Here is a 27,320-nt window from a genome sequence, read left to right as displayed (position 1 = left end):
ATTCTTCGTGTAGACTTGAGTCAATGTTCAAAAACACCAGGGAAGATACCAAGAGAAAATTCTTTAGATTGATGCCCTCAGTAGTTGTTTTTTTTTTTTTTTTTCTTTCTTTCTTTCTTTTCCTCTCTGGTATCAGGGAAACCAAAAGAAAAAAAAACAAAACAAAACATGATAAATGTACACATGCACACTCACATAGGCACAAAAGAAATCTCAGAAAGGTGAAGAAGAGAACAATGGAAAGCCCAAGATTCTTTCAGTCTGTAAATTGAACTTGGATGACTGCCAAAACCTGTAACTTTATTGGATTCCCTAAGTCAATTTCTAGCCCAGGTTCTGGAATTTTATAAAGAATTCCAGGGCTGAGAAGCAATTGGATCTATCTATGATCAAGGAATGCCTTAACCTCCAGGTTAGTTGGAATGCATCATGGAAAGCTAAAGTCAATCCAACATGAAGGTTGGGAGCTATAAATTCTTGCAGAACTAGCCAGCTCAGAAAAGTTGGGTTGTCTTATGTGAAAGATAACCATTTATCACATAGTTTACACCACCTTTTGCTTCACGCTGATTAGAGTAATGTGCTGTAAAGAGAACGGTTCTTTAGCACACAATCCTAACAGTTTGGAATAATTTTAATATACCCCAGGGATTTTTCTCCCTGCAACTTTAATTGCAAGCATAATGGTATCAAAAAAGTCATCTCTTTTATGTTCTTTATCTTTATACATACATAAACTCTTGCTTAAGATAAAACACAATGAGAGCTGGAGAGATGGCTTAGCGGTTAAGGCGTTTGCTGGGGAAACCTTAGGACCCATGTTCAACTCTCCAGATGCCACCTAAGCCACACACACAAAGGTGAGGCAAGCTCAAGGTTGCACATGCCCAGTAGGTGGTGCAAGTGACTGTTGTTGGATCGCAGTGGTTAAGCCCCTGGCTTGCCAATTCTCTCTCTCTCTCTTTCTCTCATTCACTCTAAAAAAATAAAATTAAAATTAAAAAAAAAATGAGTTAATCTGCTCTGTAGTCTTCAGAGCTAATTAGGAGTTGCTATGGTTTAAACACATCCCTTCAAAAATTGCTGCATTCACAACATAACCCCCAAAGCAACTGTAATAAGACCTGGCACCCTGAAGACAATTGCGTCACAAGAGCTTCATCCTCATGAATGAAGTTGTAACTATGGGTTAGTGGGTGCTGGGAATGAGCATGGAAGGGATGAGTGCACATTGAGTGTCCTCTGTTCTTTTTCATGGTATCATTTAGAATGAAATCTTTCATCAAATACCCAGCACTATGCTCCTGGACACTTGTCAGCCCACACAACTGAGTCAAATCACATTACTTAAAAAAAAATATACAAATTATATCATCTGTAGTACTTTGTTATAGGATCAGCAAATGGACTAAGAGGCCAAATAACATCATGCTAATTGGAAATCATATTGAGGTACTAAATGCAAATGAAATTTCATTAGTAACTAGCTGGATTATCTAAAGCAAACAGCAAATCAACTTGAGAGGTTGGGGAGATGCTCAGTGGATAAAGCACTCACCTCTCAAGTCTTAGTACCTGAGTCCAAGCTTCCCCAGACCCTCTGTAAAAAGTTGGAAGAACAGTGCTGTGGGGGCTTCTGTCTACCCTGCATGCTGAGGGCGAGGTGGGAAGCAGAGACAGGAGGGTTTCCTGGACACTCACTGCAGTAAGTACCACGAAGAACAGCAACAGACTAGCATAACCTTTTTTTTTTTTGAATCATTTTTATTTATTTATTTGAGAGTGACAGAGAGAGAGAGAGAGGTAGATAGAGAGACAGAGAGAGAATGGGCACGCCAGGGCTTCCAGTCACTGCAAACAAACTCCAGACGCGTGCGCCCCCTTGTACATCTGGCTAACGTGGGTCCTGGGGAATCGAGCCTCGAACCGGGGTCCTTAGGCTTCACAGGCAAGTGCTTAACCGCTAAGCCAACTCTCCAGCCCAGACCAGCATAATATTAATAGCAAAGTGAGAGAGAAACCCTGCCTTCAATGAAGTGCAAAGGGGAGGACTGACCTGAACGTTGCTGTGTGATCCCCACACATGTGATGGCATACATGCACCCACAGTCTCACATGCACAGGAAGTGTACATGAGCATGCGCGCGTGCGCGCACACACACACACACACACACACACACACACACACACACCCTTGAATTTCATCTTCATCTTTATTTATTTATTTAATTATTTTTTAACAGCCAAGTTTCTTGAACCAAGGATGTGCTGTTTGCTTTACATTCTCTGTGGCAAAACTGCTACTCAGCTGTTGGATTGGAGGTTAAAACTATCTCTGACATGTCAATTTTAACAAACCTTTGAACATTTGTCAGGGCCTGCGGTGGGTGACACCTTCAGTCTCCCCTGCTGCACTTTTCTCCACTGGAACTGCCATGGCTGCTACTACTGTGGAGCCCCGGTGCAGCCAGCACTGGAGGGTGAGCCGACTCTCCCCCATGGTGCCCCATATTTCCCAGGGGTAAAGATAAGATCACCCAGAAGTAGAATAACAAGTCAGACAATAAGAGATCTGGGACTGACAGGTGAGGCACGGTAAGCCCTGCCCATCCTGCACTGGAGAAAGTGCTAGTCTGAAATCCCATCACCTCCAATCTCCTGTCCTCGGCACCTCTGCCGTCATTTCTCTAGTTCTTGCACAAGGTCTTACATCCATATTGCCTTTTCTCTCCCAGACAGGCATACTGGTGATGAAGACTTGCAATCCTGGCAATTGGGAGGTTGAGGCAGGAGGACTGCCAGGAGCTGGAAGCCAGTGAGCATACAGCATGTCTGGGTTAGAGTGAGACTGTGTCTCAAGGAAACTAAAGAAAACAAATCTCTTCAAGTTATATATGTTTTTACTGAGATGCAAACAGCCTCAGATTTCTACGATTTTGAAGATACATATTTATAATCTTTTTATTTATTTATTTTTTATTTTTTGGTTTTTCAAGGTAGTATTTCACTCTAGCTCAGGCTGCCCTGGAATTCACTATGTAATTTCAAGGTGGCCTTGAACTCATGGTGATCCTCCTACCTCTGCCTCCCAAGTGCTGGGATTAAAGGTGTGCACCAGTGCACCCGGCTCATATTTATAATCTTTATCCTGAGTTTCATCATTTCATCCAGTTGCCATACTTGTTTTCTTCCCCTTTCAACAAATTCATGAAAAGGTGATCTATTCTTCCTCCATCTTTTATCCTTTTTCTCATCTCTACGGTTGACCCTCTCACTATTCTTTTCTATTACTTTTATACATAATATATTATCAAATACAATGCTATATATTATCAATACAAAATTATGCAATAATATAATATATTATATGTAAATATAATTATATTATATGTTAATGTAATATTTTATAAATATTTTAAATATATAATATTTTAAATTTTATATCTAATATTTTTGTAATATTCTTCCAAACATATGCTAAAGAAGCTCTCAAAGGGAAAGCAATGGCCTTTGGCCACTGAATCTGTCATGTTTTTACTCACTCAACCTAGATCTCCTTAGCTTTCACCACAACTGGCCACATCTCCCATTATTTTTATCATTATCATTATTATCATCAGCAGCAGCAGCAACAGCTGGGCTGTGGATGGAGCCCATGACTTCAGATATCCCCTTCATTCATATAAAGTACCAGCCCTGCTGGATGAAGCTTTCATAATCCTATGTAACCTCTACCATCTCTGTACAGTCTGTACATTCTAATGTGGTGACATTAGTAGCTAAATATTAACTCCATCACAAAGTTTCCGTTACTCTGCCACTTTTTCCCCATATCCTCCTCTAGTAAAGTGACAAAGAAAACACCCGCGCCTTCTGCAGGCACCTATGCATTTGAAGCGCAGATGCCTCACTTTACTTCTAAAGTATACTCATAGACCCAAGCATATTATTCCAAGGTTTGGACCACTTAACTCTGTAGCCAACTAACTCTACAAGGCTTTCATGGGAGCATTTCCTTCTCCATTTTCTTCAATTTTTTTTTAATGTTTATTTATTTATTTAAAAGTGACCAACAGAGAAAGAGAGAGAAAGAGAGAGAGAGAGAGAGAGAGAGAGAGAGAGAGAGAGAGAGAGAGGCAGCAAGGGAGAAAGATAAAGAGAGAATGGGCTGCCAGGGCCTCCAGCCACTGCAAATGAACTCCAGACGAATGATGTGTCCCCTTGTGCATCTGGCTAGCGTGGGTCCTGGGGAATTGAGCCTTGAACTGGGGTCCTTAGGCTTCACAGGCAAGTGCTTAACTGCTAAGCCATCTCTCTAGCCTTTCTTCAAATTTTGAATAATCACCACTCACTCCTTGCATCATGCTGATAAGTTATATGTTCTTTCACTTAGAAAACAGAGTCAACTAAAATAATTTTTCCACATATTTCACCAAAAAATCAACCCACCTACTTCCACCATTTCCTGATCCCAGCTTAGACTAATTGCCCTAATTGATCAGTGCATTGAACTCACCCCTACTTACCTGTTCAGATACAGCTGGCCCGCCATTATTTCCACCTCTCTTTGTGTCACTTTTTTCCCTCTATTGGACTATTGTCATCATAAGAAATATCATGCTTAAGTCTCTCCTCTTAAAGAAAAGGTATTGAAACTTGAAAAGGACCAATGTGATACTGTAAGAAGGTGAAAACTCTAAGCAGCAATTAGTCATGAGGTGTCCTCCCCTTTGGCAATAGGATGTAGGTTCTTTGAAAACAGGCTTCCCCCAGCCTCTAGCTTGTTCACTTTCTCCATGTACATAGTCCTCCGCAAAGTGCCATTATGGCAGCAGACAAGACCAGCAGCTTAATCATGATGAAATTAGAAGACCCTAGAGCTGTAAAAAATAACTTTTATTCTTTGTAAACTAAAGTCTTCAGTGATTTGTTTTAGCAGTGCAAATGGATGAGAATAGTCTCAGAGATATGCTACAGCCTGCTTCTGAGGACTCATCTACATCTGTCATAGGGAGATTATTTTATTTATTTGCTTTTAATTATCTTTTGGTTATTGTGACCTGCATGCTTGATAACCACACCCTGCCTTTTGATCTTCACTTTATTCTCTATACTGGCATGGTTCTTGATGTATGTATGGCAAGAGGTCAGCAAAAAGCGAACTGTGGGGCTGGAGAGATGGCTTAGCGGTTAAGCGCTTGCCTGTGAAACCTAAGGACCCCGGTTCAAGGCTCGATTCCCCAGGTCCCACGTTAGCCAGATGCACAAGGGGGCGCAAGTGTCTGGAGTTCGTTTGCAGTGGCTGGAGGCCCTGGCGCACCCATTCTCTTTCTCTATCTGCCTCTTTCTCTGTCACTTTAAAATAAATAAAAATAAATGAAAAATATTTTAAAAAAAAAGCGAACTGTGGCAACAACTAAGTGGTATGGCCTTTGTGTGGCCAGCACAGGGCCCTGAGTTTGATCTCTAGTACTGAAAATGAATAAAAGAAAACAGCAAAGAGAGAGAGGGGGAAAAAAGCCTATTTAAGAGTAGACACTACTCTGACATTTTTACTCTCTACCTGTTTCTCTAATCTGGCCTTAACTTAAAATGCTCCATTCTCATGAATGTTCTTCCCCCCACCCAGCTTTCAGTCGGTCACAGCTACACCTTCTGAGGACCACCTACTAAACTTGGAGGAGGTCACTACTTGGATAAAATTTCTTCAGAAATGTATAAAATGTCTTTGTGTTACGTTCTAAATATGAAATGTCTTCTACAGGTTTGCGTATTGAACACTGAGTACCCAGATGATGGTTCTATTTTGGGATGTGGTGAAAACTTTAGGGAGTGGGTCCAAGCTGGAAGAAGTTGGTCACTGGCAGTATGTCTTGGATTGGCATATGTTGTCCCTGCCCCGTTCCAAAGCCGAGGAGCATTTCTTCCCTGTATCCTTCTGTCATGATGTTTTGCATCACCACAGGCCCAGAAGCAAGTGATCCTATACTGAAATCATGGGCCAGTGTGAACATATTCTTCTTTCAAGTTGTTTCTGTCAAGTCCTTGTCACTCAGTGAGAAAGAGTCGGCTACCGCTATTTGGACTGACAAAATGCTTCTAGATGAGGATATTAATGCTATGGAACAATATTAATATTCTAGAAATGTGTAGATATTCTGAGCATCTTGACAAGCCATTTGTTTAATATTTTTCTGGATTTTTTATTTGAACTGGGCTTCTTGACTCAAAATATATACCTCTGCAATTAACCTTTTTAATACGTAATTTTACTTTTTTGAAATAATAATTTACAGGTCATAAAATGTAGCTATAAGAAAATGTGTACTGTGGTGATGCTCAATTGCCATGCTACCATTGGGAAGGATGATGCAGAAGAATCATGAGTTTGATGCCAATGAAGTCACATCATGAAACCCTGTCTGTAAAAAATGAATAAGAGAAGGCAAACAGGGGGAAAGGAAGGGAGCAAATATGAACATTGTCCAACTAAAGATTGTGTTTTTGTAAATAATGACTAATTCCAACGATTAGAGATACTGATTTTTATTTTGCTATAAAGTCAGTTTCCTCAGATTTGGGGTTATATAAGGTTTCTACTTAGTTATTCCTATTATAGTCTGTAAAAATTAAGACTATAGTAATAAAACATAAAAATGCACATTATTCCATACATATTTAACCTATTTTATCCCATGGGAATACTTTTTGATTCATGTTTTATATAAGATTGAGAAGATCAAATAATCTAAAGAAATGCATGCTCTACTTCTTGCCTGTGGATTTGTATGGACTTTATGGTGATATAATTTTGATTTTAATAATCAGATATTAATATTTATGAATTGTAAATTATTGATAGTTTTAAAATATTTTATTTATTATTTATTTGCAAGGAGATAGAGTGAGAAAAGAGACAGAGGGAGAGAGGATGGGTGTGCCAAAACCTACCTCTTGCCACTGCACACTCCAATGCTTGCTGCTACTTTGTGTATCTGGCTTTACGTGTGTGCTGGGGAATCAAACATGGCCCTCCAGGCTTTGCAAACAAGCACATTTAACCACTGAGAAATCTTCCCAGCCCTCTTATCTCTAGCTGTGAGCGTGAGTAACTAGGGAGCTTTGACAGTGTTTCTCATCATCAACAATCACCACACATACACAAAGTGTACACATCCCTACCTTGCTGTTGGTGGTGTTAGATTAGGATAATCAGAGTTTCTGTTTACTTAAAGGGAATAAATGATGTTCTTTGGCATCATATTATAAAGAAATAAATTATTCTCTATATCCAGGTGATATCTAAGGAAGAAAAATGATATTGTCTCTATATAGATGGAGTTGACTCTAATCACTTTAGAGTGACCTATTTTTACAACTGATGAAATTGATATTTTCTGGATAAATTAACCAAAATTTCAAGTTTATTTTTACATCTCTCACACAGTGAAATTTTATTAAGTAAAGGGAACACAGCAAGAAAAAAAAATACAGAAATCAGTTTAAATATTCATTTTTTATTTTACATAAGCTAAGTCTATTGCTATGGTGACAGTGAGCAGAGGAAATCCAGAATGTGCAAAATAATCTCATTGTTTTAATGCTGTGTTAGTCGACATTGTCTTATGAATTATAGAAACAGACATTTTCATCCATCTAACATCCTTTTGGCTAGGTAGGTAATCAGTTGATGGTAAAACACCATTCCTAATTCAAACACATGCAGAGTGAATATGGTAGAATTTACCATTATGGAAAATAAGGCCTGGTCACCACTGATGAGAGTGGTATAATAAGGACACATTATTTTCCAGAATTAGCTAGTATATAATCTAAAACAGAGGAGTACATATTATTTATACAGACTTAAAGAACTATTGAGCAAGAAGATTAAGCTTAAATCACCACTCTTTGAAATAGCCATTGGCTGCTTACTGATTTATTCTGGATTAAAATAAAGCTATATAGAAGAGATAGAAAGTGCCTGTGGTCTTTGTAAACTAACAATAAGAGATGTGATGATTATCCTTATTTGTTATAAGTGGTTTAGTAAATATTAGATAGCTGCTTAATGATTTTAGAGGTAAATTTATTTTGTAGGCAAAATCAAATCCAGCCTGAGGAGAAAAACATTTTCTACACACCATTAATTACAAGTTATACAAAGACTGATTGAGTAAGCCAGACCAGCTGACTGGGACTTTGTGTTCAGAAGTTTTCATTTGGGGTATTGCTAATTCAGAGCTTAGTAATTACATCTTAATCTAAAGTACCACCACTAAAGTATTTTTAAATGGACTAAAATATCAGTGCTCAATGAAATAATTGATAGAAAAGCCAAGTACAGCATGGAAAAATTCTGTAGCATGTATTTCCAAGTATTGATGTGATGGTTGAATTATTATTTCCAATGTATTGGCTGAACTAGAAGTTCATATACAGTGTTTTATGTGGTTGGAATGTTTTACTGAAAGCCACGATCCTAGCTAAAGTAAATAAATTCATATCAATATATTATCAGTTGTAAAAATAACATTACAACTCACTTCTAACTGACATAGAAGATGAGAATTACTTTTAGGAAGAAATGCTATGTTGATTCTAATAGTTTGATCTAACTTGTTGCCAAATAACTGTATTTACTCAGTATGTGCATAACCACTCTGATTCTAGTAATAAGTGCTAAATGCAGTACTCAGAAAATGGCTCATGTAAAGCCAGGCACAGTGGTGCATGCTTCTATCATATAATGAGCCTCAGGGAAGGAGCAGTGGGGGCATCCCAAGCTCCTAGACTAGCTGGAAACTCTGTTAAACTAGGTAGATGGAGAGAACCAACACTCAGGTTGTCTTTGAACCTCCACACACGTGCATTGGAGCACAAGTGGCACCCCTATCCACCCACAAATTACAGTGGCACAAATTACACAACTTCGTTAGGATGGTTCAAATTTTCTCCCCCAAGACTTGTTTACTTATAAGTGCCCTTTTCAAGATATCAATAAAGTAATTTATCATTATAAAGATAATTTTTTTCTGATGGTGGAACAAAAAGAATAATGAAAATGATAAATACATTTCTCTGCTTAACACATTTAAAAAGTCTTTACAGTAATGCACTTCTCATTCTTTATGCTAGTTTACACTGAAGAGAAGTTAAAAGCATACTAAGACATAATACTTTCAAATGGTTTAACTGGATAGAAAAAAAATCACTGTTTTATTGTCATACTAAAAGTTTGTTTTGGTGGGAGGAATGCCATGATTTTGAGGCCACCCTGAGACTACATAGTGAATACCAGGTCAGCCTGGACTACAGTGAAACCCTATCTCGATAAAAAGAAAAAAGAAAGAAAGAAAGAAAGAAAGAAAGAAAGAAAGAAAGAAAGAAAGAAAGAAAGAAAGAAACACTTGCAAAACTTGTATATCCATTGGGTTTTTTATGTTCTTCTGGTCTTCAGTGGAGGAGGTGATGGATAAATCCTGCTGTTAAAAAGATTTGAAATTGAATAATTTTGGTCCTCACACCATATTAAGTACATTAGTAATTTTGTTTATAAATATTTCCCATGTCTCTGCAGGCAAAGTTTAATAAACTTGTTTTTTTTTTTTTAAAGCAGTCAATAAAAGTTCTCTAGTGCCTTGTGAACCACCTATGACAGGTCATTTGAAGATGATTCAACTATGTCCCCATCCACAATGTTTTTCCTTTCACTTAGCATAGTGGTATGAAATTCTGTTCTTTTGCCAAAAGAAATGGAACATTGTTCACTAGAAATTAACTGAAGAACTCTGCTGATATCACTGGATGGCTTAGGTTATCAGAAATCAATTCCTGAGTAGAGAAAACGAGATCTTCTTTCCTCATGCCTAACTGTTCGCCCCATCTGTTTGCTTTGCAAAAGTTTGTGCTATGGTTAGACTAGATTTCACTTTTCAGAAATGACTCAGGCATAGTCATGTAGTTGATTTGTTGCTAAGCAACCTACAAACTCAGATTGACTATTATAAATTTATACATTCTAGTTTTTGTGCAGCATATTCTATAAAAGCATCTATTCAAAATCCCTACTCAATGGCAACTTGGATCTTGACTTACTCAAGGTCCTCTGCTTTGGATCGACTAACTTCTGTGGTAGAAAGTGGCTCTACATAATGTATATTATGTTAGAAACTTGATTTCCAGATTTAATTTCTTGGGGTTTAGCTTCACTTAGAAGCATATTATATCCATTAATGATGGCAGACAATTGGTTTACCCTCACATGCACATCTTTATGAGAAAGAGAGGGTTGCTGCTCATGAGGTTTCTTCCCACAATATCTGAACCTTTGCATTCCAGGTCAATTGTTTTCTAACTGGAATTTTTCACTGTTCAGGATAGTTTGGCAGATATTAGTATTATCACTAGTACCAGTTTTGCCTTCAAAAGGACCTTCTAAAAAGACATGTGTGCCTAGGAAGGAAGGCTACTAATCTATAGCCTCAGAAGAAAGTAAGTTTCACAAGAAAGATGGTCTCAACCATTCTAGAATTTAAGATCTTAAGCAAACTAGGGAGAATTGAGAAAGTAACAATAGGGGCATATGGGAATACCATTTTGTTTCTTTCAATAAGCTTAAAGGAGCAGGGCAAGCAGGAGCCCAACACCAGCAATTTAGCAAAATGGAGAACCACAACATGTGCAGAGCTGCCAGCCCTTGCCGGGAAGCAGCCAGGAAGAAGAGCCTGAGGACAGGACTGGCAAACAGGTTAGGAAGCTTTGCAGTTGTGCTTCATAATGCCTGCCACCTTGAAAGCTGTAGCTCACAAAGGACAAAATGCATTCATGAAAACCAGGCTCCTGTTGGAAGTAGTTATGGCATCCGATGCTGCTTACATTACATGAAATTTAAGTTGATCCTTTTATGAAAATCATAACAATGGATCCACTATGAAGAAGGTCTTGGGGTGGAGGAATTCTTTAGGATGTGCATCTTGGTAAAGCAATAACAACTCATTGAAAGAAACTTCTTTCATTTATCAATCAGTGGTTTCTTTTGACACAAGGCCCAACAATGTAATTGGCTCAATTTTTTGAATCATGGCTGGTTTTTGGACCTTGCTAACAAAAAAAATCTCAGGTATTTTTCACTGGGTTTCAGTATGAAAACTTTCACAAAAAATAAATTGGAGATAGAGAATTTTACATTTGCTGTTTTTCAAAGACTGAAATTATTATTTTTTTGACCAAAGTTGATCATGGTCTTCTGAGAAGGAAGCAGCACAAAATAATAAGGAATACCAGAACTGAGAAAGATTATTCCAGGTGATAAGGATTATATTCACAATATCCCAAGGTAACATCTCATTTGTCATTATTCTTATATATACTATAGTAAGTTTGTGCTCACAAAGCAGTATAATTAACAATTTTTATCCTTTAGTGCATACCTTTTCAGCAAGGTTTATCAAATAATAAAAGCTTTAGGAATAATTCTCAACAAGTTGTGTCTGTTATTAACTGTGTGGATTCTATTGGTAGATGATTTTAAGTTGGTTCATATATTCTTTCTGTTATTATAATTTTTCTTATATTCAATTTTGACTGTCTGTAGCCAAACCCTGTACTGCTAAGGAGCATGGTGGTACACACCTTTAATCCTAGCACTTAGGAGTCAGAAGCAGGAGGATCACTGTGAATTCAAGGCCAGTCTGAGATGCCATAGTGAATTACTGGTCAGCCTGGGTTAGAGTGAGGCCCTACTTCAAGAAGAAGAAGAAGGAGAAGGAGGAGGAGGAAGATGAAGAAGAAGAGGAGAAAGAGGAGGAGGAGGAGAAGTACTTTACCAACTAGGAAAATTGATAATTTAGTTAAAACTAGGCAATTAAATAAGAGTATTAACCAACTAGCATCATTCAAAAGAAACACCAAAGGAACTGATTAGATTTTTCATTACAAAGGTTTGTAAGTTTGCATGTTTGAGTCTATGTTACTGTAGGGAATTTAGTGCCAGATAAAATTACAAAGGTATAAAATACTTCTGCTTTCAGAGTGTGTATTTATATGTTCAATTTGGACATTGATATCAAAAGCAAAACAATATATTTTGTAGAGACTGAAACAAAATTCAAGGTAACATTTGCAGTACACATAAAGCCAGCAGACATCAAATGTAATGCCATCAAATATAAACTGAACATAAATTACTAGGAACATATTTTCATTTGATATTGTTCATTTGTTATATATTTTAAATATTGAGGAGAGAAGAACTAGAAAACATGTGAATAAATGTTTACTCTTACACTAGATATTATTTCAAGAAGTATTCTTTCACATCTATGTTTCCAATGTAATTATAGTCTGGCTAACAGTGTGAAGTAGGTGTCAGTGACTAAGGTTTTGAGAGGAGATACTGACAGGGGCTCAAGTAAGACATGAAACATTTAGTCAGTATGAGCTAAACAACATGCAAATAGTGAAATCGGGACACTTCAAATTCAAAACCCAATGAAGGGCTGGAGAGATGCCTTAGTGGATGGGACACTTGCTTGCAAAGCCAAAGGACCCAGGCTCAACTCCCCAGGACCCACATAAGCCTGATGCACAAGGGGGTGCATGCATCTGGAGTTTGTGTGAAGTGGCTGGAGGCCCTGGCACACCCATTTTCTCTCTCTCTCTCTCTCTCTCTCTCTCTCTCTCTCTCTCTGCCTATTTCTGTATCTCTCTCTCAAATCAATAAAATAAAAATAAAATATTTTTACAAGCCCAATGAAGACTCTGGGAAATAAGCATATCCAATCACTGAGCTGCAAAAACTAAAAACTAGATACTGAAATACTAGTGATCAGAAAGAAGATGGGTAGGGCAAAAACTCAAAGTAAACTATGCAGTAGGAACACCTCAGCCAGGACAGGTAGATAATAAGTTTTAAGTGACAAATTTCAGTGACACACATCTTTCTCATTCACCTATGAGCTATTACATGTTTGGTTGTCAAAACTCAGGTCGATATAGAGTGCTAGGAAGACTAAACACATAGGATAACAGTATAAATTATTTTTGTTTTTATCTTATATATTTGCACAAACATTCTTTCTCTCCACACTCCTGCTATCCCCCATATGCGTACATAAGCACTTTAAACTTGTTTTAAAATTTTCAGATCTTTATAGAAGTCAATAATAATGATTATTAATAATAACATTATTATTAATAATAAAAATAATATTTATAAGTTTATAAAATAAAATATATGATCAAATAATGTAATATGTATCAGGGAATAAAGAGAATCATACCATTATAAGTTTCTATAAATGTGTAATGATTTAAGTATCAGAAATTAGTTTTCTAAGCTAAGGAATTAAATTTCACATACATTATAGAAGATTATCTGAGGAAAAATAATTCAACCAAGTAGACACTGAATAACACACTTCTAATAACCCATGTGTTAAAGAAATGTCAAAGGGAAATTAAAAAGTAATTTAAATACAATAAAAATTAAAACAAAATAGAGCTTAGGCAGCATTATAAAGGAAATTTATTGCCTAAAAGTCTTAATTAAAAGTCTAAAATCTATGACCTCATCTTCCACTTCAAAAAATTGGAAAAAATCAGAGAAAATGGAATCTAAGCAAAAGAAAATAAAATTGGCCAGGCATGATGGCACACACCTGTAATCCCAGCACTTGGGAGGCAGAGACAGGAGGATCACTGTGAGTTTGAGGCCATCCTGAGACTCCATAGTGCATTTCAGGTCAACCTGAGCTAGAGTGAGACCCTACCTCAAAAAAAACAAAAACAAACAAAAAAAAAACAATAAATTAAATTAAACTGTAGAGATGAACTGAATGAAAAAGAACAGATAACAGTAAAATAAATTAACAATGCAGAGGCTTTTTTGAGGAACTCCAAATATTTTCACTATTTGTTAAGAGAAAGTTGGCAGTATTATATATGTTAAAAACAAAATGACAATTATTTTGGGCAAATGTTTGTTATTTTCTCATAAACCACACATCTATTTAACCTATAAGATATTTCTTTATTCCCTAAACATTTTCGCTTCTAAATAATGATGCTAACACAAAACTATATTTGGAAAGCACCTTGGTGAGAATTTTATCTATGATGGTCCCAAGTAGGAATGAATGCACACATTGTATATCTTCATTCCATAGAGTACCACTCAGCAATAAAGGTTAACAAACCACTAATACATGTGGTCATATGGAAGTATCACTAATATATTGTATTAAATGAAAAAAAAACACAGAGAAAGATAATATACTGTAATTGTCACAATCATGAAGTTATCTAACAGGAAAATTAAATTATGGTGAGAAAAATATTTAGGAGTACAAGTGATGGTACTGAGTAGAAAAAAAATTATAACTTTCTGTGGTGGCTAGATATAGACACATTTTAAAAGATGTATCATTGATAGTCTGTAATTTTATTCAATGTGCATTAGCCCTGACTAAAAAAGCAAGCTACATTATCTATTTCTGCAAAATATCAGGCAATTACTAGAGTGATTTCATTCACAGACTACAAGAATGTCAAAGACAGACTCTACCTTGAATTTTAGGTAAGTAATCATGCTTAAAAATGGGGTTTCCAAAAGTAAACCAATTTCCTAATTCTAAGAATCTCCAAACATAATGCATTAGACATAGCAGAAGGCACCTTGACGATGTAATTAAGGTGGTGACATGGGGAGATTGTCCTGCATTGCCCACCTGGGCAGAAGCAAATCACTTTTGCTTTTTATTTCTGTTTATGTCGCCACCTCTCCCACCCCATTGAAACATTACAGCATACTCTTTGTCCATTCATCTACCTGTGGGTACGTGTGTTATTTCCATACCTTGGTTATGGTGAATAATGCTGCAACTAATTGAGAGTTCAGCTACCCCTTCTAGATTCTTCCTTCAGTTCTCTTATATAAGTACCTACAGTGGCATTGCTGCATCATATGGTGGTTCTATTTTCCCTAACGGTTGTATTAGTTTACTTTCTACCAAAAATGTGTTACAGTTCCCATTTTTATGTTCACACATTTGTGTTTAAGAAAGAAAAATGTTCTTCTAACCAGAGGATTTTCAATTAGGATTTTTCTTATGATAAACGATGGTGACTACCTTTTCATATAACTGTTAGCCCTTTGTATATTTTTTAAGAACTTTTGTTAAGACATTTCTTCTGGTCCATTGCCAATTTTTGTGCCCATGCTGTTGTTGTTGTTATGCTTTTAGGTTGTATGAGTTCCTTCTACATTTTGGTAATTTACCCTGATCAAAAATATGATTTAAAAGGCTGAAGAGATGGCTTAATCATTAAGGCTCTTGCCTGCAAAGCCTAAGGACTCATATTTTACTCTTCAGGTCCTGCACAAAACAGATGCACAGTGACACAAGCATGCAAGGCTGCATGTGTGCACGGGGTGGGGGGTGGCAGTGCATACATCTGGAGTTTGATCGCAGTGTCTGGAGGCCCTGGTGCATGAATTTTCTCTTTCACATTAAAAAAACACAACTTGTAGATATTTTCTCCCACTTCATAGATTTCCCTTTTATTTTTCTAATTATGTCCTTTTCTAGTTTGATTTTGTTGTTGATGTTGTTGGTAATTTTGGTGTGGTATCCAAACTATTGCTAAGGTTGATACCAGATGTTCCTCCTGTTGAAGAGTGCAGTGGTTTGGGGTCTTATGTCTTTGATCAAACTTGAGTTAATTCTAATGTAGCATAATGACCAATTTTATTCTCTTTCACATGGTAAGATTGATTGTATAAACTTTTTTTCTACATTTTTGTTCTTGGCAACCTACTGAAGATATAATCTCATATGCATGTCTTTATTCCTGTACTCTATATTCTTGTCCACTTGCTAGTTTATCTACCAATTTTTGTGCCATCACCACATTGTTTTGATTATTTTAGTTTTATAATAGAACTTTAAATCAGGAAGTAGAAGGCACCAGCCTAGTTCTTGTTCAAGATTACGGTGACTATATTTGCACGTTCTGTGGTTTTGTCTATAAATTTTAAGATATCTTTCCTATCTCTGTGAAAATAACAATTGACATTTTGATAGATATAGATTAGATTGTTTGGAATTATATGCTCTTTTTAATACTATTAATTGTTGCTATCCATGAGCTGCAGCCAGTATTCAAACACTGGAAGAAAAGAGTGCTGAGAGATACATAGACAGTGGAGGCCAAGCTCATGAGATTTCAGAGGAGAATAATTTCCCTGTTAGGAACTGGGCTAAAGGTACTTCATGTCAGATTGCAAGTGACTACTTTCTGCCCATGTCTGGAGAACTTGAATGATACAGAACTCAAACGTAATGGAAGAATTTGGCAAGCAGAGGAAATCTCAAGAGAGAATAACATTTAGACTGCTGTGAGGAAGCAGATGTGATTTTAAAGAGATCATTGCAGAGAAACCTTGTATGCTGTGCTGGGACAAATACCTATTCATCTGAAAAATTCATTTCAGCAAAGAAATAATCAACTGAAGGAGTTTTCTGCTAGAATACATTACCCACTCCGCCGAGGTCAGCCTGGAAGATTTTCAGAGATGGCTGCTGCTGTGGTCCAAGAGAGCAAGACTGCATTTCAGCCTGGCAGCAGAACTTGGCAGCATAATTATGGTGGTACATATATGTGGTACATATTTTGGAGGCAAGAAAGATGCAAAATTGAGGAGGTCATGGGGGTTTTACACCAGGTTCTAGAGAGTTGAGGCTACTAGGCAGTGTGTGGCAGGGACAGGGTCCTTGCAAGGAGTCCCCGAGAGGCCACTTCATGCAGCTATAAAAGGAAGTACATGTTCAATGGAGATTGTAGGACTTTGCATATGCCATAGCCATGGCATGTCTTCCAAGGAAAGTGGTGGATTTGAGGTAAAACTTCCCCAAGATAGGTCCAGTTGGTAGGATGGAGCTATCCAAGTCCTTTGGAGCCCAGATAATCCTATCATGAGTTCCAATGGCAGATATGAAGCACAAAGACTCAGACTTTGTACTGCTGGGTTTCATTCTTGTTGTGGTATAATCTTTACTTGCTATGCCTTTCCCATTTAGTGTGGGCATGCATAGCTTGTGTCGATCTAAACCATGATGGAATCATATAACTCCTCTTCTGATGCTATATGGATTAGTTAAAGGTTTACCTGAGTCTCCAAAGAGACTCTGCACTTATATTTTAAATAGTATTGTAGCTATTAAAGACTACAGGAGTTTTTGAAGTTGAACTGAATGCATTTTACATTGTGAGAAGACCATGAATCTATGGGATGAGTCAAGAGGCAGACATGTGATGATTTGTATTAATTGTTAACAGGGCATAGAATCACCTGAGAGGATCATCTAGATTATCTTAGCCTCTAGGCATTATGATTTTGATTAGGTTAACTGAAGTAGAAAGACCTACCATTCCATGGAGTGACATCCAGGACTATATAAAACAGGAAAAGCTAAGTGAGCACTCTACGTAGATGCAATCTGACCTGCTTCCGTGTATTCTCAACTATGGTGGACTGTAACCTTGAAGTGTCAGCCAAAATAAATACTTCTTGCCTTAAACTAATTATTGTCAGGTATTTTGCCTCAGCAAAAAAGTAACTAATACAGTAGGTAAAACAACTCATATCTAGAGGAAAATTTATAGCTGCAGTACAGACATTAGAAAAGAGATTTGAAAATATAAGCTAAATTGATTATTTAGAATATTAGTTTTTTTATAGAAATGACTTCTAACACAAACAAGGAATAAAATACACGAAATAAATAGAATACAAAATATATCTATAATGGCTAAAATTTGGTTTTATGGGAATTATAATCTTGAGAGACTGGTCAAGAAAAAGAAGAAATAAAAAATATAAGAATGAAAAGTAGGGCTGGAGATATGGCTTAGCGGTTAAGCACTTGCCTGTGAAGCCTAAGGACCCCAGTTTGAGGCTCAATTACCCAGGACCCACGTTAGCCAGTTGCACAAGGGGGCACATGCATCTGGAATTCATTTGCAGTGGCTGAAAGCTCTGGTGCACCCATTCTCTCTCTCTCTCTCTCTCTCTCTCTCTCTCTCTCTCTCTCTCTCTCTCTCTCTCTCTCTCAAATAAATAAATAAAAATGAACAACATTTTTTTAAAAAAGAATGAAAAATATCCAACACTAAATTCCTGCTAATGCTACAGTATTAGGAGAAGTTATGAGGAATTTATTCAATAAATTTTAAAACTTAGCCCCAATGGGCAAGTATTAAAAGAAATATATTTTTCCAGCATTGACTAAATAGATATAAATTCCAAATAAACACATCAGACATGGTGGTACATGTCTTAATTCTACCATGTGAAAGCCAGAGGCTGGAAGATCATAAGTTTGAGGTAAGCCTAAGTTACATGGCAAGATGCTCTCAAGAATAAAAAGGGGAAAAGACAGAGAAACAAGTAAAAAAAAAAAAAAAAGTCTTCCTCAAACAAGAAGATTCCAGCAAGCAGAAGCCAATCTTATGGTATTGGGACATGAGGTTGTCACCAGCAAGGTTCATGCTTGAGTTTACAATGTTGTGTTTGTCCACATTCATAGCTAGCCTCTGCTGCATTTAGCTAGCAGGATCCAAAATGAATGCTCTCCAGTGGTTGGGAACTAAAGGATATGAGAAATTATTAAAGTTAATAAACCTTTTCTGCAATAATAATGACCATGCAATTATCAAATAAACAGTGCATTTATACATCAGAAAAAAAAAACACAGAGACATTTTATAATGTCACTTAAATATTTTACTAGTGTATAAGTTGCTTGCATATCAATTATACAAACCAAATAAGAGGACTTGAAAAAGAAAGTTAAGTAAATGTAACCACCATGCTCAGAAGCAAGTAGCCTCAATACCCTGCAGATTGCAATTGTTCTGAAAATCATTTACAAATCCAATGCAAAGACTTCAATAAATTTTTCACGTAAAATGACAGGCTGGAACTTAACTTTATATCTAAGAGCAAAGATGTCAAGAACCAGTAAAGAGAATAAGAAAGTAGAAAGTGAACAGTGTCAGAGAGTAAAGGCCTTATAAGTCTGAATAATATGCAATACATTATACTGGCTGAGACAGACAAGTAGAGCAATGGAGTGAAACAGATCCCAGAGAGACCCAGCCTCACAGGAAACTGAAAAATATGATGATATACCATGAGAGATCAGGGGCAAACTAACAGCCGTTAGTGAAGTGATACTGAGAAAGGTGATTAAACACACTTAAAAGAAGGAAAAGGAAGAGGAGAAAGAAGAGAAATTACATCTGCAACTCACGGCATAAACCAAAGTGAAGGTCCAGGCCAATTCAAGACTTAACTGGAAATACCATGGGTTCAAAAAGAATGAAAGAATATTTTTTTTTGTAACTTCAAGGTTGGAAATCATATTTTAAATGTGACAAAAATAATGAAGAAAGAACAGATATTGTTATTTTTTAAATATATAGATTGGATGAATGTAGCATAGCTACAACCTGAGAAGAATTTTACTATACTTATATGTTGGAATATTTTTTTAAAATTTTACTAGGAATTAATTAGTACCATAAGTATGAGTAAAAGGCATGAAAAATGTTTCATATTAGAAAAACAATGAAAGGCAAATAATGCTGTCATGAAAGGAAATTAAAGTCACAAGATTGACAAACATTTTTCAAGCTGAGAACTATGAACTATTAACCATGAGCAAGAATAAAGAGTGTTGGAGCCTTTCATGTCCATGTCCTTCTGGTTGGGGCTAAAACTGGTACACATGAATTTAGAATTTATTTCCTTCCTATAACCTTGAGTCACTACTGTTATTCTCTATGCTGCCATCATGGAAGCTTGAGTTAAAGAGATTTTCTCTAGGGTAACCTTTTATTTTCTTTCTCATTCTTCTTCTTTAGTTTTTTTATTTGTTGTCCCATGGCTTGGAATTAACATCCTAACTTATAACAACAAAGTTCAGGCACTGTCTTAATTTTTCAAAAATACTCAAAAAAGTCTTTGGTGGTTATATAACTCCATTCCCAAAGCTCTCTCTGGTGCTTTTATATAAATTGCGTGTCACAGACTACATATCCACCATAAGCACAGATTTATAATATTGAAATATGTAATATTTAGAGCATTACTTTATGGTGATCATTTATATCAGAGATGAGAAAAAGGTTAGCAAAAGGTACATAGTGTAACTTATATTTACCTGTGTACTTTGGTTGGTGCTCTTTATTTCTCTTTGTGGGATTTCTGCTATCTGGTGTACTATCATTCTCATCCAAAAGTATATGTTTTATAAGATGGGTTAGCTAGGAAGGAATTCTTTCAGTATTTATATGTTGAAAAAAATTTTAAATAATTTTTGTGTGTGTGAGGGTAAGTGTCTCATCAAACATGACATGGAAGTCATATCCCAATCAACTAAAAGTTTCATTCATGTTAGTATATTTATTTCCACTTCATAATTCCAACTTGGTTCTTATTTTCTGCATTTTTAATTACTATTCTCTGAAGAAGCACTTAAAGTATTTGTAAATGTTTTAGTTTCAGTTTTGAACATATATAAAATATCAGGCTATCTTTGTCTTGATGACTGACAGCTGAGTTACCACAGGGACAGTTCATGCTGATTACTTTTATTCCTGTCCTTTCTTGTCTTGGAATTTTTTTATTATTATTATTGTTGAAAAGTGGAAATTTTACAAATAAATGGCAAGTCTGGAAATCAGAGTCTCACTTCTCAGTTACTTTTATAGTATTTATTTTCTCTATTTTCTGAGATACAATCTGCTTTGTTAGCTTGGTGGCCAGCTGAAGATTGTGTGGATAGTTCCTTAAATGCCTTGAACCAATAGCCCTGAGAACGGTGAGTGTGTGTGTGTGTGCGTGTGTGTGTGTGTGTGTGTGTGTGTGTGTGTATGCTGTTATGTGTTGTGTTATATTATGTTGTGTGTTAGGAAACACATTCAATATTTAGGCAAGCAGATTACTGCACTACCTTGACCTTCATTTCTTGTTTGTGTCTCAAATGTAGCTTTAGTTGAGAGGTTTGCTAAGCTTGAATGTAGTTGTGGGTATGCTCAGACCTATCGTTCATGTAAGAGGCCAGCCGGACTGTTAGGATCTACATGGAAGTTTTCATACCTCTTTAACACTTTGCCTCACTCAGTTTTTCCATTGAATCCTTTAGCTGCCTACTGTTCACTACTACTGCCCACCACCCCAAGTGAAGTTTTTCTATTGTCTTTAATGCTTTTCAACAATTACTTTTGGAGGAAAGGCCTTAAAATGGAGTAAACTCCACATGAGATTAAATAAAGACAGCCTCTTGCCAATGGATCTTGTCAAGAAGTACCAGATGGGCCAAATAAAGAATTTTCTCTGGGAATCAAATTTTGATGAAGTGCCCTCCTCAGCATGTCCCTGGAGCCTGTCAAATTTCTGGTATTCACTAAGAATGTAGGCTGCCATTTGTTAAGACTAGTGTTGTAGTGGAGAGATGAAACTGGGAGAAGAGTGTCCTAAAATGCCAAAGAGCTCACTGTTCCTATTAAAATTCAGTCAGTTAAAAAAAAAAAATGCCTCCTGAGATGTTTCAAGCCTTTTGTTAATTTTTAAAGTTTTGAAAAAGAAAACTTTCTGAAAATTTTTGCCAATGTTGACATTGTCTTCATAGAGGAAAGAATTTTCAGGGTTTAAACTGACATCTTTGCTAATGTCACTGTGGCAAAAATTACTTTGGAATTCTACTTGGCATTATCTACTGATATTTATTATGTGGCTAGCCTAGAATCTGGCTGCTCTAGTAAGGCATACTAAAAGATCCCGAATGTTCAAAGGTATATCCATCACTATTCAAAGAGCACAAGACTGGAAATAATGAGAATACCCAGCAAAAGATAAATAAATAAATTAGAATGTAAAAGAGACTGTAGTTTTGAAAACAAATAAGGAGATATTTAAATGCAAAAATCCTCATAATATAATTTTAAGGCAGAGAAAAAGAAGCTAAGATAGAATAAATTCAGTAAGATTATATCTTCATAAATGTTAACATGTGTTTAGAACTACTAACATAAGTAAAGAAGAAATATTGAAAATCTTAATTGTCACTGGGAAGTTAGCCTAGTAGTTAAAAGTGTTAGTCTGCAAAGCCTGCTGATACTGATAATATTCCCTGTACCAACATAAAGCCAGATACAGAATGTGGTGAATGCATCTGGACTCATTGCAATGGCAAGAAACCTTGAGGTGCTCATTTTCTCTCTCTCTCTTTTCCTTTCTCAAAATAAGATAAATGAAACAATACAATCAATGGTTATCCCTGGTTCAAAAAGGTAGGGATAAAATAAATAACAAGGGGATGTTAACTGTGTGTACAAACCAAACATCTACCCTTAAAAAAAATAAGTATTTTTACTTCATTTATTTGAGAGAGACAAGGAGAAGAAAAAGAGAAAGAAAGAGGGAGAGAGAATGGGTACCCGAGGGTCTTCTGCTGCTGTAAATGAACTCTAGACACATGGGCCCCTTTGCGCATCTGGCTTATGTGTGTCCTGTGGAGTTGAACCTAGATCCTTTGCCTTTGCATGCAAGTTCCCTAATTTATAAACCATCTCTCCAGCCCCCCAAAATATATTCTTAAGTTGAGGTGAAGCAATTATTGGAATCCATTTTACTATAATGCTCTGGAATTAAAATGCGACTCTTTGTCTGCTTCTATAAATTAAATATTTATGACAGGACTAAAGAGAGGAGTTGGACCTTTTAAAAAGATTATTTGACCTTTTATATCCATTTGTCCTATAAGAAAGTCTTGATGAAGTAGTTCAAAGAAAATAAATGCTTGCAAAAAATCATAGATTTTATTATCAGGTCTATAAGACCTTCCATGACTATTGCAGGCATTTGAGCCAGTGTCCTATCAATGGTAATTATTTCAAGAGGAAGACATGGTGAGAATAGAAGCAGGTCACATGCAAACTGATTAAATGTAGTAGGTACTCAGTGAAGAGGCATATATATATGTTAAATATATATATATATTTAACAACAGATATTTTAAATTTTTGTTGTCATTTTTGAAGAAATGTGCAGGCATCTAGAATATACTTAACTTCTTTAGCAAGATTGTAACACTTTCAAAATAGCACCAAAGTAAGCTGGGTGTGGTGGCACATGCTTTTTTCCGGTACTCGGGAGGCAGAGGTAGGAGGATTTCTGTGAGTTCAAGGCCACCCTGAGACTACATAGTGAATTCCAGGTCAGCCTGAGCTAGAGTGAGACCCTACCTCAAAAACAACAACAAAAGCACCAAAGTAATTTATTAAACATATTGAGATTTCTTTTATTCATAAGTTTCAAATTGTTTGATCTTGAAGATATTATTATGTTGTATGTAAGCATTCCAAAGGTCCGATAGAGCAATATAATAATAATAACAATAATTTTGAGGGCAACTATTCTCAAAATACATCAAAAATTCTATTCCAGCATCTTCACATTATGTGGGTTCTTTGGTACCAAAATAGAGAGTTTGTGAATGTGTATATTTGAGGAATTGCCATGTGTGTGACATATTTATGCTTGTGTGTACACATGCACTTTAGCATCTTGTTAGACCTCTAAGAATCATGAAAGTTCTCATAATTTCCACTGAACACTGACCACTTCTGTTCTGTGTTAGAAAGTGTTTTGATTTACTGCTATACTTTTCTGCACATTATATTTTCCTGTCAGCATAAAACCCTCCCCTTTGCCTGCTTCATTCTTGCCATTCTTCCAGTCATGTCTCCCCGGGTGAAGAAAAGAACAGAGCCTCTCAGAAATGAGTAAGGCAATGAAGGTCAGTTTCAGCATCCAGCTTTGCTCTAGGTGGTATTATTTTATTGTCAGCATGTACCTGTCTTTGTGTATATCGAATCTCCAGTTGCCCATCCCCCATGAGCTCAGAGATCTTCCTCCAGTTCATCTCTGAGTTCAGCACTCCACCCAGCCCTAGTGCTTTCAACATAAAGTTTTTAACACTTTCCAATTCTGCAAGATAAATTAGTACAGTTTCAAAAGAACAAGCACATGAAGACAATATTATTTTACAAAGGTATTGAGAAAATTGGTAAACAACATGTGAAAACTGAATGTAGATGTCAAAACTGAAGAACAAACTAGCAGTTCTTTCCTTTTGGTATTTCTTTCCAATGTCACCAAAGAAGCTTCTCAATTTCTTCCTTAGATGGAGGAAGTCAACCCACAACCCACGAGAAGCCATTGCCTGGTGAGCAGGAGTACCAGCCTGAGAGTCATTGACCTGGGTGTAGGTACACCTGGAATCACATTTTATACTGGGTATTCCTCAAGCAGGCACTACCTCATTATGAGAGTTCTTTACTGTGGCTTCAAAGCACTTGTGGTGACCACTTTTCCCACATGGCTTCCCTACATGTCTACCAAGACTAGTAACAACCAACACTTCCTTCCTGACCTGACAGCATGGTATCAGTGCCTGAGTTATGGCTCTGCCCAGCTGAGAGGTTTCCTTTGATCTTGACAATTGGGAAGATAAACCAACTCCAAAAAACCAAAACCAAAACCAAAGCAAGGTGAACTTAGGTTTGGTACTATTTGGTATAATTTGGATATATAAGACTAGGATCTCCTTTTTTAATTTTATTATTCTTATTGTGGGGGGTGTGCATATATGTGTTCATGTACACATGTGCAAGCATACCATGTGTGTGTGTGGGGGGGGTTCAGATGACAATTTTCAGGTTGGTCTTCATCTGTCCACCTCATTTGAGTAAGGATTACTCACTTTGGATTCTACCTGTAGTAGTTTAAATGGATGTCCCCCAGCATAATCAGCTTTATTAAAGCTTCTTAGGTTTCCAGCATCTGTGGGCAGATCCTAGGGTCCAGCCCTTAGGTGTAGTGGTGGATTTGGAATTCCAGTCTAAAGATCTGCCAAGTGCCTGAGCTAGGCCTGGGTTCCTGAAGTGTGCTAGCCTGTGGTCCTAGTGGTACCTTTTCTCTCTCAGCTATTCCTTTTTTCCACAAATATATTTTTATTTATTTACTTTAGAGAGAAAGAGAAATAGAGTGAGTATGGGTGCACCAAACAAAGCCTTCTGCCACTACAAATTATCTCCAGATGCATGCACCACTTTGTGCATCTAGCTTTACGAGGGTACAGGACAGTGAGTGCCTTCAATCACTAACCTATCTCCTTAGTCCCCTATTCCTTTCTTTTCTGCACTGGCTATGAACTTCTGGAAAATTCTGTCAGTGCATCCCATCTCACCATTAATGCCAGCATGCTGGGGCTATCAAAGCCTGCCACGACTTCTAACATTTTATTTGTGGTCTGGGGATCAATCTTGAGTATTCCAGCTTGAGGGGTAAGTACTTTACCCACTGATGTCTGCCTAGAAGATTGATTTGCTTTTTCATTTGCAAACAGCTTTGTCCCACTTGGTGACTTTTCAGATCAGGACACGAAAACCCAGAGAAGACACATAATTTACCACAGATGGCTCACTCTTTAAGTGGCAGAGCTTAGACCACAGTTCCTCTATTCCAGCTCTTTTTCTCTATTATTTTTAATTTCCTTAAAACCTACAGACCAATTCCTTAACAAGGAGGAGATAAACAATGTTAAGAATTCATGTTCTTAATATAAATAGCCCATGTTAGTACAGCTGGTAGTCAGCATGTCCACCCTACATTGTGGTGATACTTTGTTTAGAAATGGCTACCTGCTGGAAATGGAATTAATATTCATTCAATTCTCTTCATGTGTAAATTCTGTAAATAAGGAGAATAATAAAGATCTTAATAATTGTAACTATTATATTTATATTCTAATTAATAATTTTTTAATTGTTGTTGTAGTTCTCCAAAATAAAAACAATTAGAAATTATGAATGCTAATACATCAATTCTATTTGATATCAAGTGAGGGTGTGCCAACACTATCTGAATTATATTGCTGCCAAGTTATTATCTGCCATTTGAATACTTATAAAAATGAGACCTTAAGATATTCTAAAGTGTCAAATTTTTGGATCATATGATATTAGTCAAACAAGTATCACTACCATGCTACAGGGAAAAAAGAAAACTTCTCTATAAGGCTAATTCCGTTCACTTTTAAATTTCTCATTTCCAAGGGGGAAAGCCTTAATAGTAACCACGGCATTCATTTACGGCCCCAGTAATGCCCTGAGATGAGAAGTTAATGTCTGCATATTCATTGCGCCAAGTGCATACAGGCATATTTAAGGAAAAAAGAGAAGCTACCTCATTCAAAGTTTATTTCTGTAGATTTTGACTTCTGGGACAGAAGAAAACATTGCAAAGTACACATTGCAATCCTACCTCTGAAAGCACAAGTGAAAGACTCAGGCATAACTTAATAAAACTTCATTTGGTATGAAGAAAAATAATCCTAATTAGATTTTATCTTAGATTAACAAAACTCCCAATGCATATGCTATTGGTCATAATATATTTCCCTCAAGTCCCATGATTGTTAAAAAATTCCAGATCAATCACCATGCAGATCACGTTATGAAGTGTGCAAACCAGTGCATTACAAAGCCATGTTAGCACCAACAAAGTTTATTGGGGTAACTGCATTCAAGACACACATGGCATACCTTTAAATAGCACCGTTAAAATACCAAATAAAATGTCAACGTCTGTCAAGTCTCTGGCTTTTATAAATTGTTTAGACTGGGAAATGCTGGGGTTTGGACATTGTTCTTTTCATATGATGTAGGAAAGAAGAGACCATAAAAAGAGACGAACAATAAAGCATCGCTCATGTTTGAAGTTCTTTCATGGAAAAACATACTCTGGACCATTACCCACCTAATCAACAATTTCCTTCTTCCTCCCAATCCTTCCGTCTGGTGTTTGCCTTTCTCCCCCTCCTCTCTCTGGGTGGGATTCTGAGCTTGTACATACAACTCAGTAATCATGGTTCTTAAGTTATTTAAAAAGAGAATTCCAGGATGGTATCACAAATACACACACACATACACACACACACACACACACACACACACACACACACACACACACACACACAAAATATGGTATTTTTAAATTAACATGGACCATAGTTTTGTTCAGCATTTCTATGCCCTCTTATTCTCACCAGTGTGCCCAAACTGCAAACTTTCTGGAGGAGAAGAAGACTCTCAGAGTAGGTTGGCAACTACCTACCCATGAAGGAGTTACCTCACACCTCAGTGGCCACGGCCCAGCCCTCTTCCCTCGCCTCCTTTCTTTTATTACC

At 36.7% G+C, this 27,320-nt stretch overlaps 1 protein-coding gene across 14 annotated transcripts in view; it reads right to left on the bottom strand.

Annotated features, from left to right (window-relative positions):
• Positions 1 to 27,320, bottom strand: part of Hdac9 (histone deacetylase 9) — a 915,786-nt gene that overhangs the window by 163,433 nt on the left and 725,033 nt on the right. The window lies entirely within an intron of this gene.

This window comes from Jaculus jaculus, chromosome 16 (assembly GCF_020740685.1).
Source record: "Jaculus jaculus isolate mJacJac1 chromosome 16, mJacJac1.mat.Y.cur, whole genome shotgun sequence".
In the NCBI taxonomy this organism is placed as follows: domain Eukaryota; kingdom Metazoa; phylum Chordata; class Mammalia; order Rodentia; family Dipodidae; genus Jaculus; species Jaculus jaculus.
This window is presented reverse-complemented; position numbering and strand designations above follow the sequence as displayed.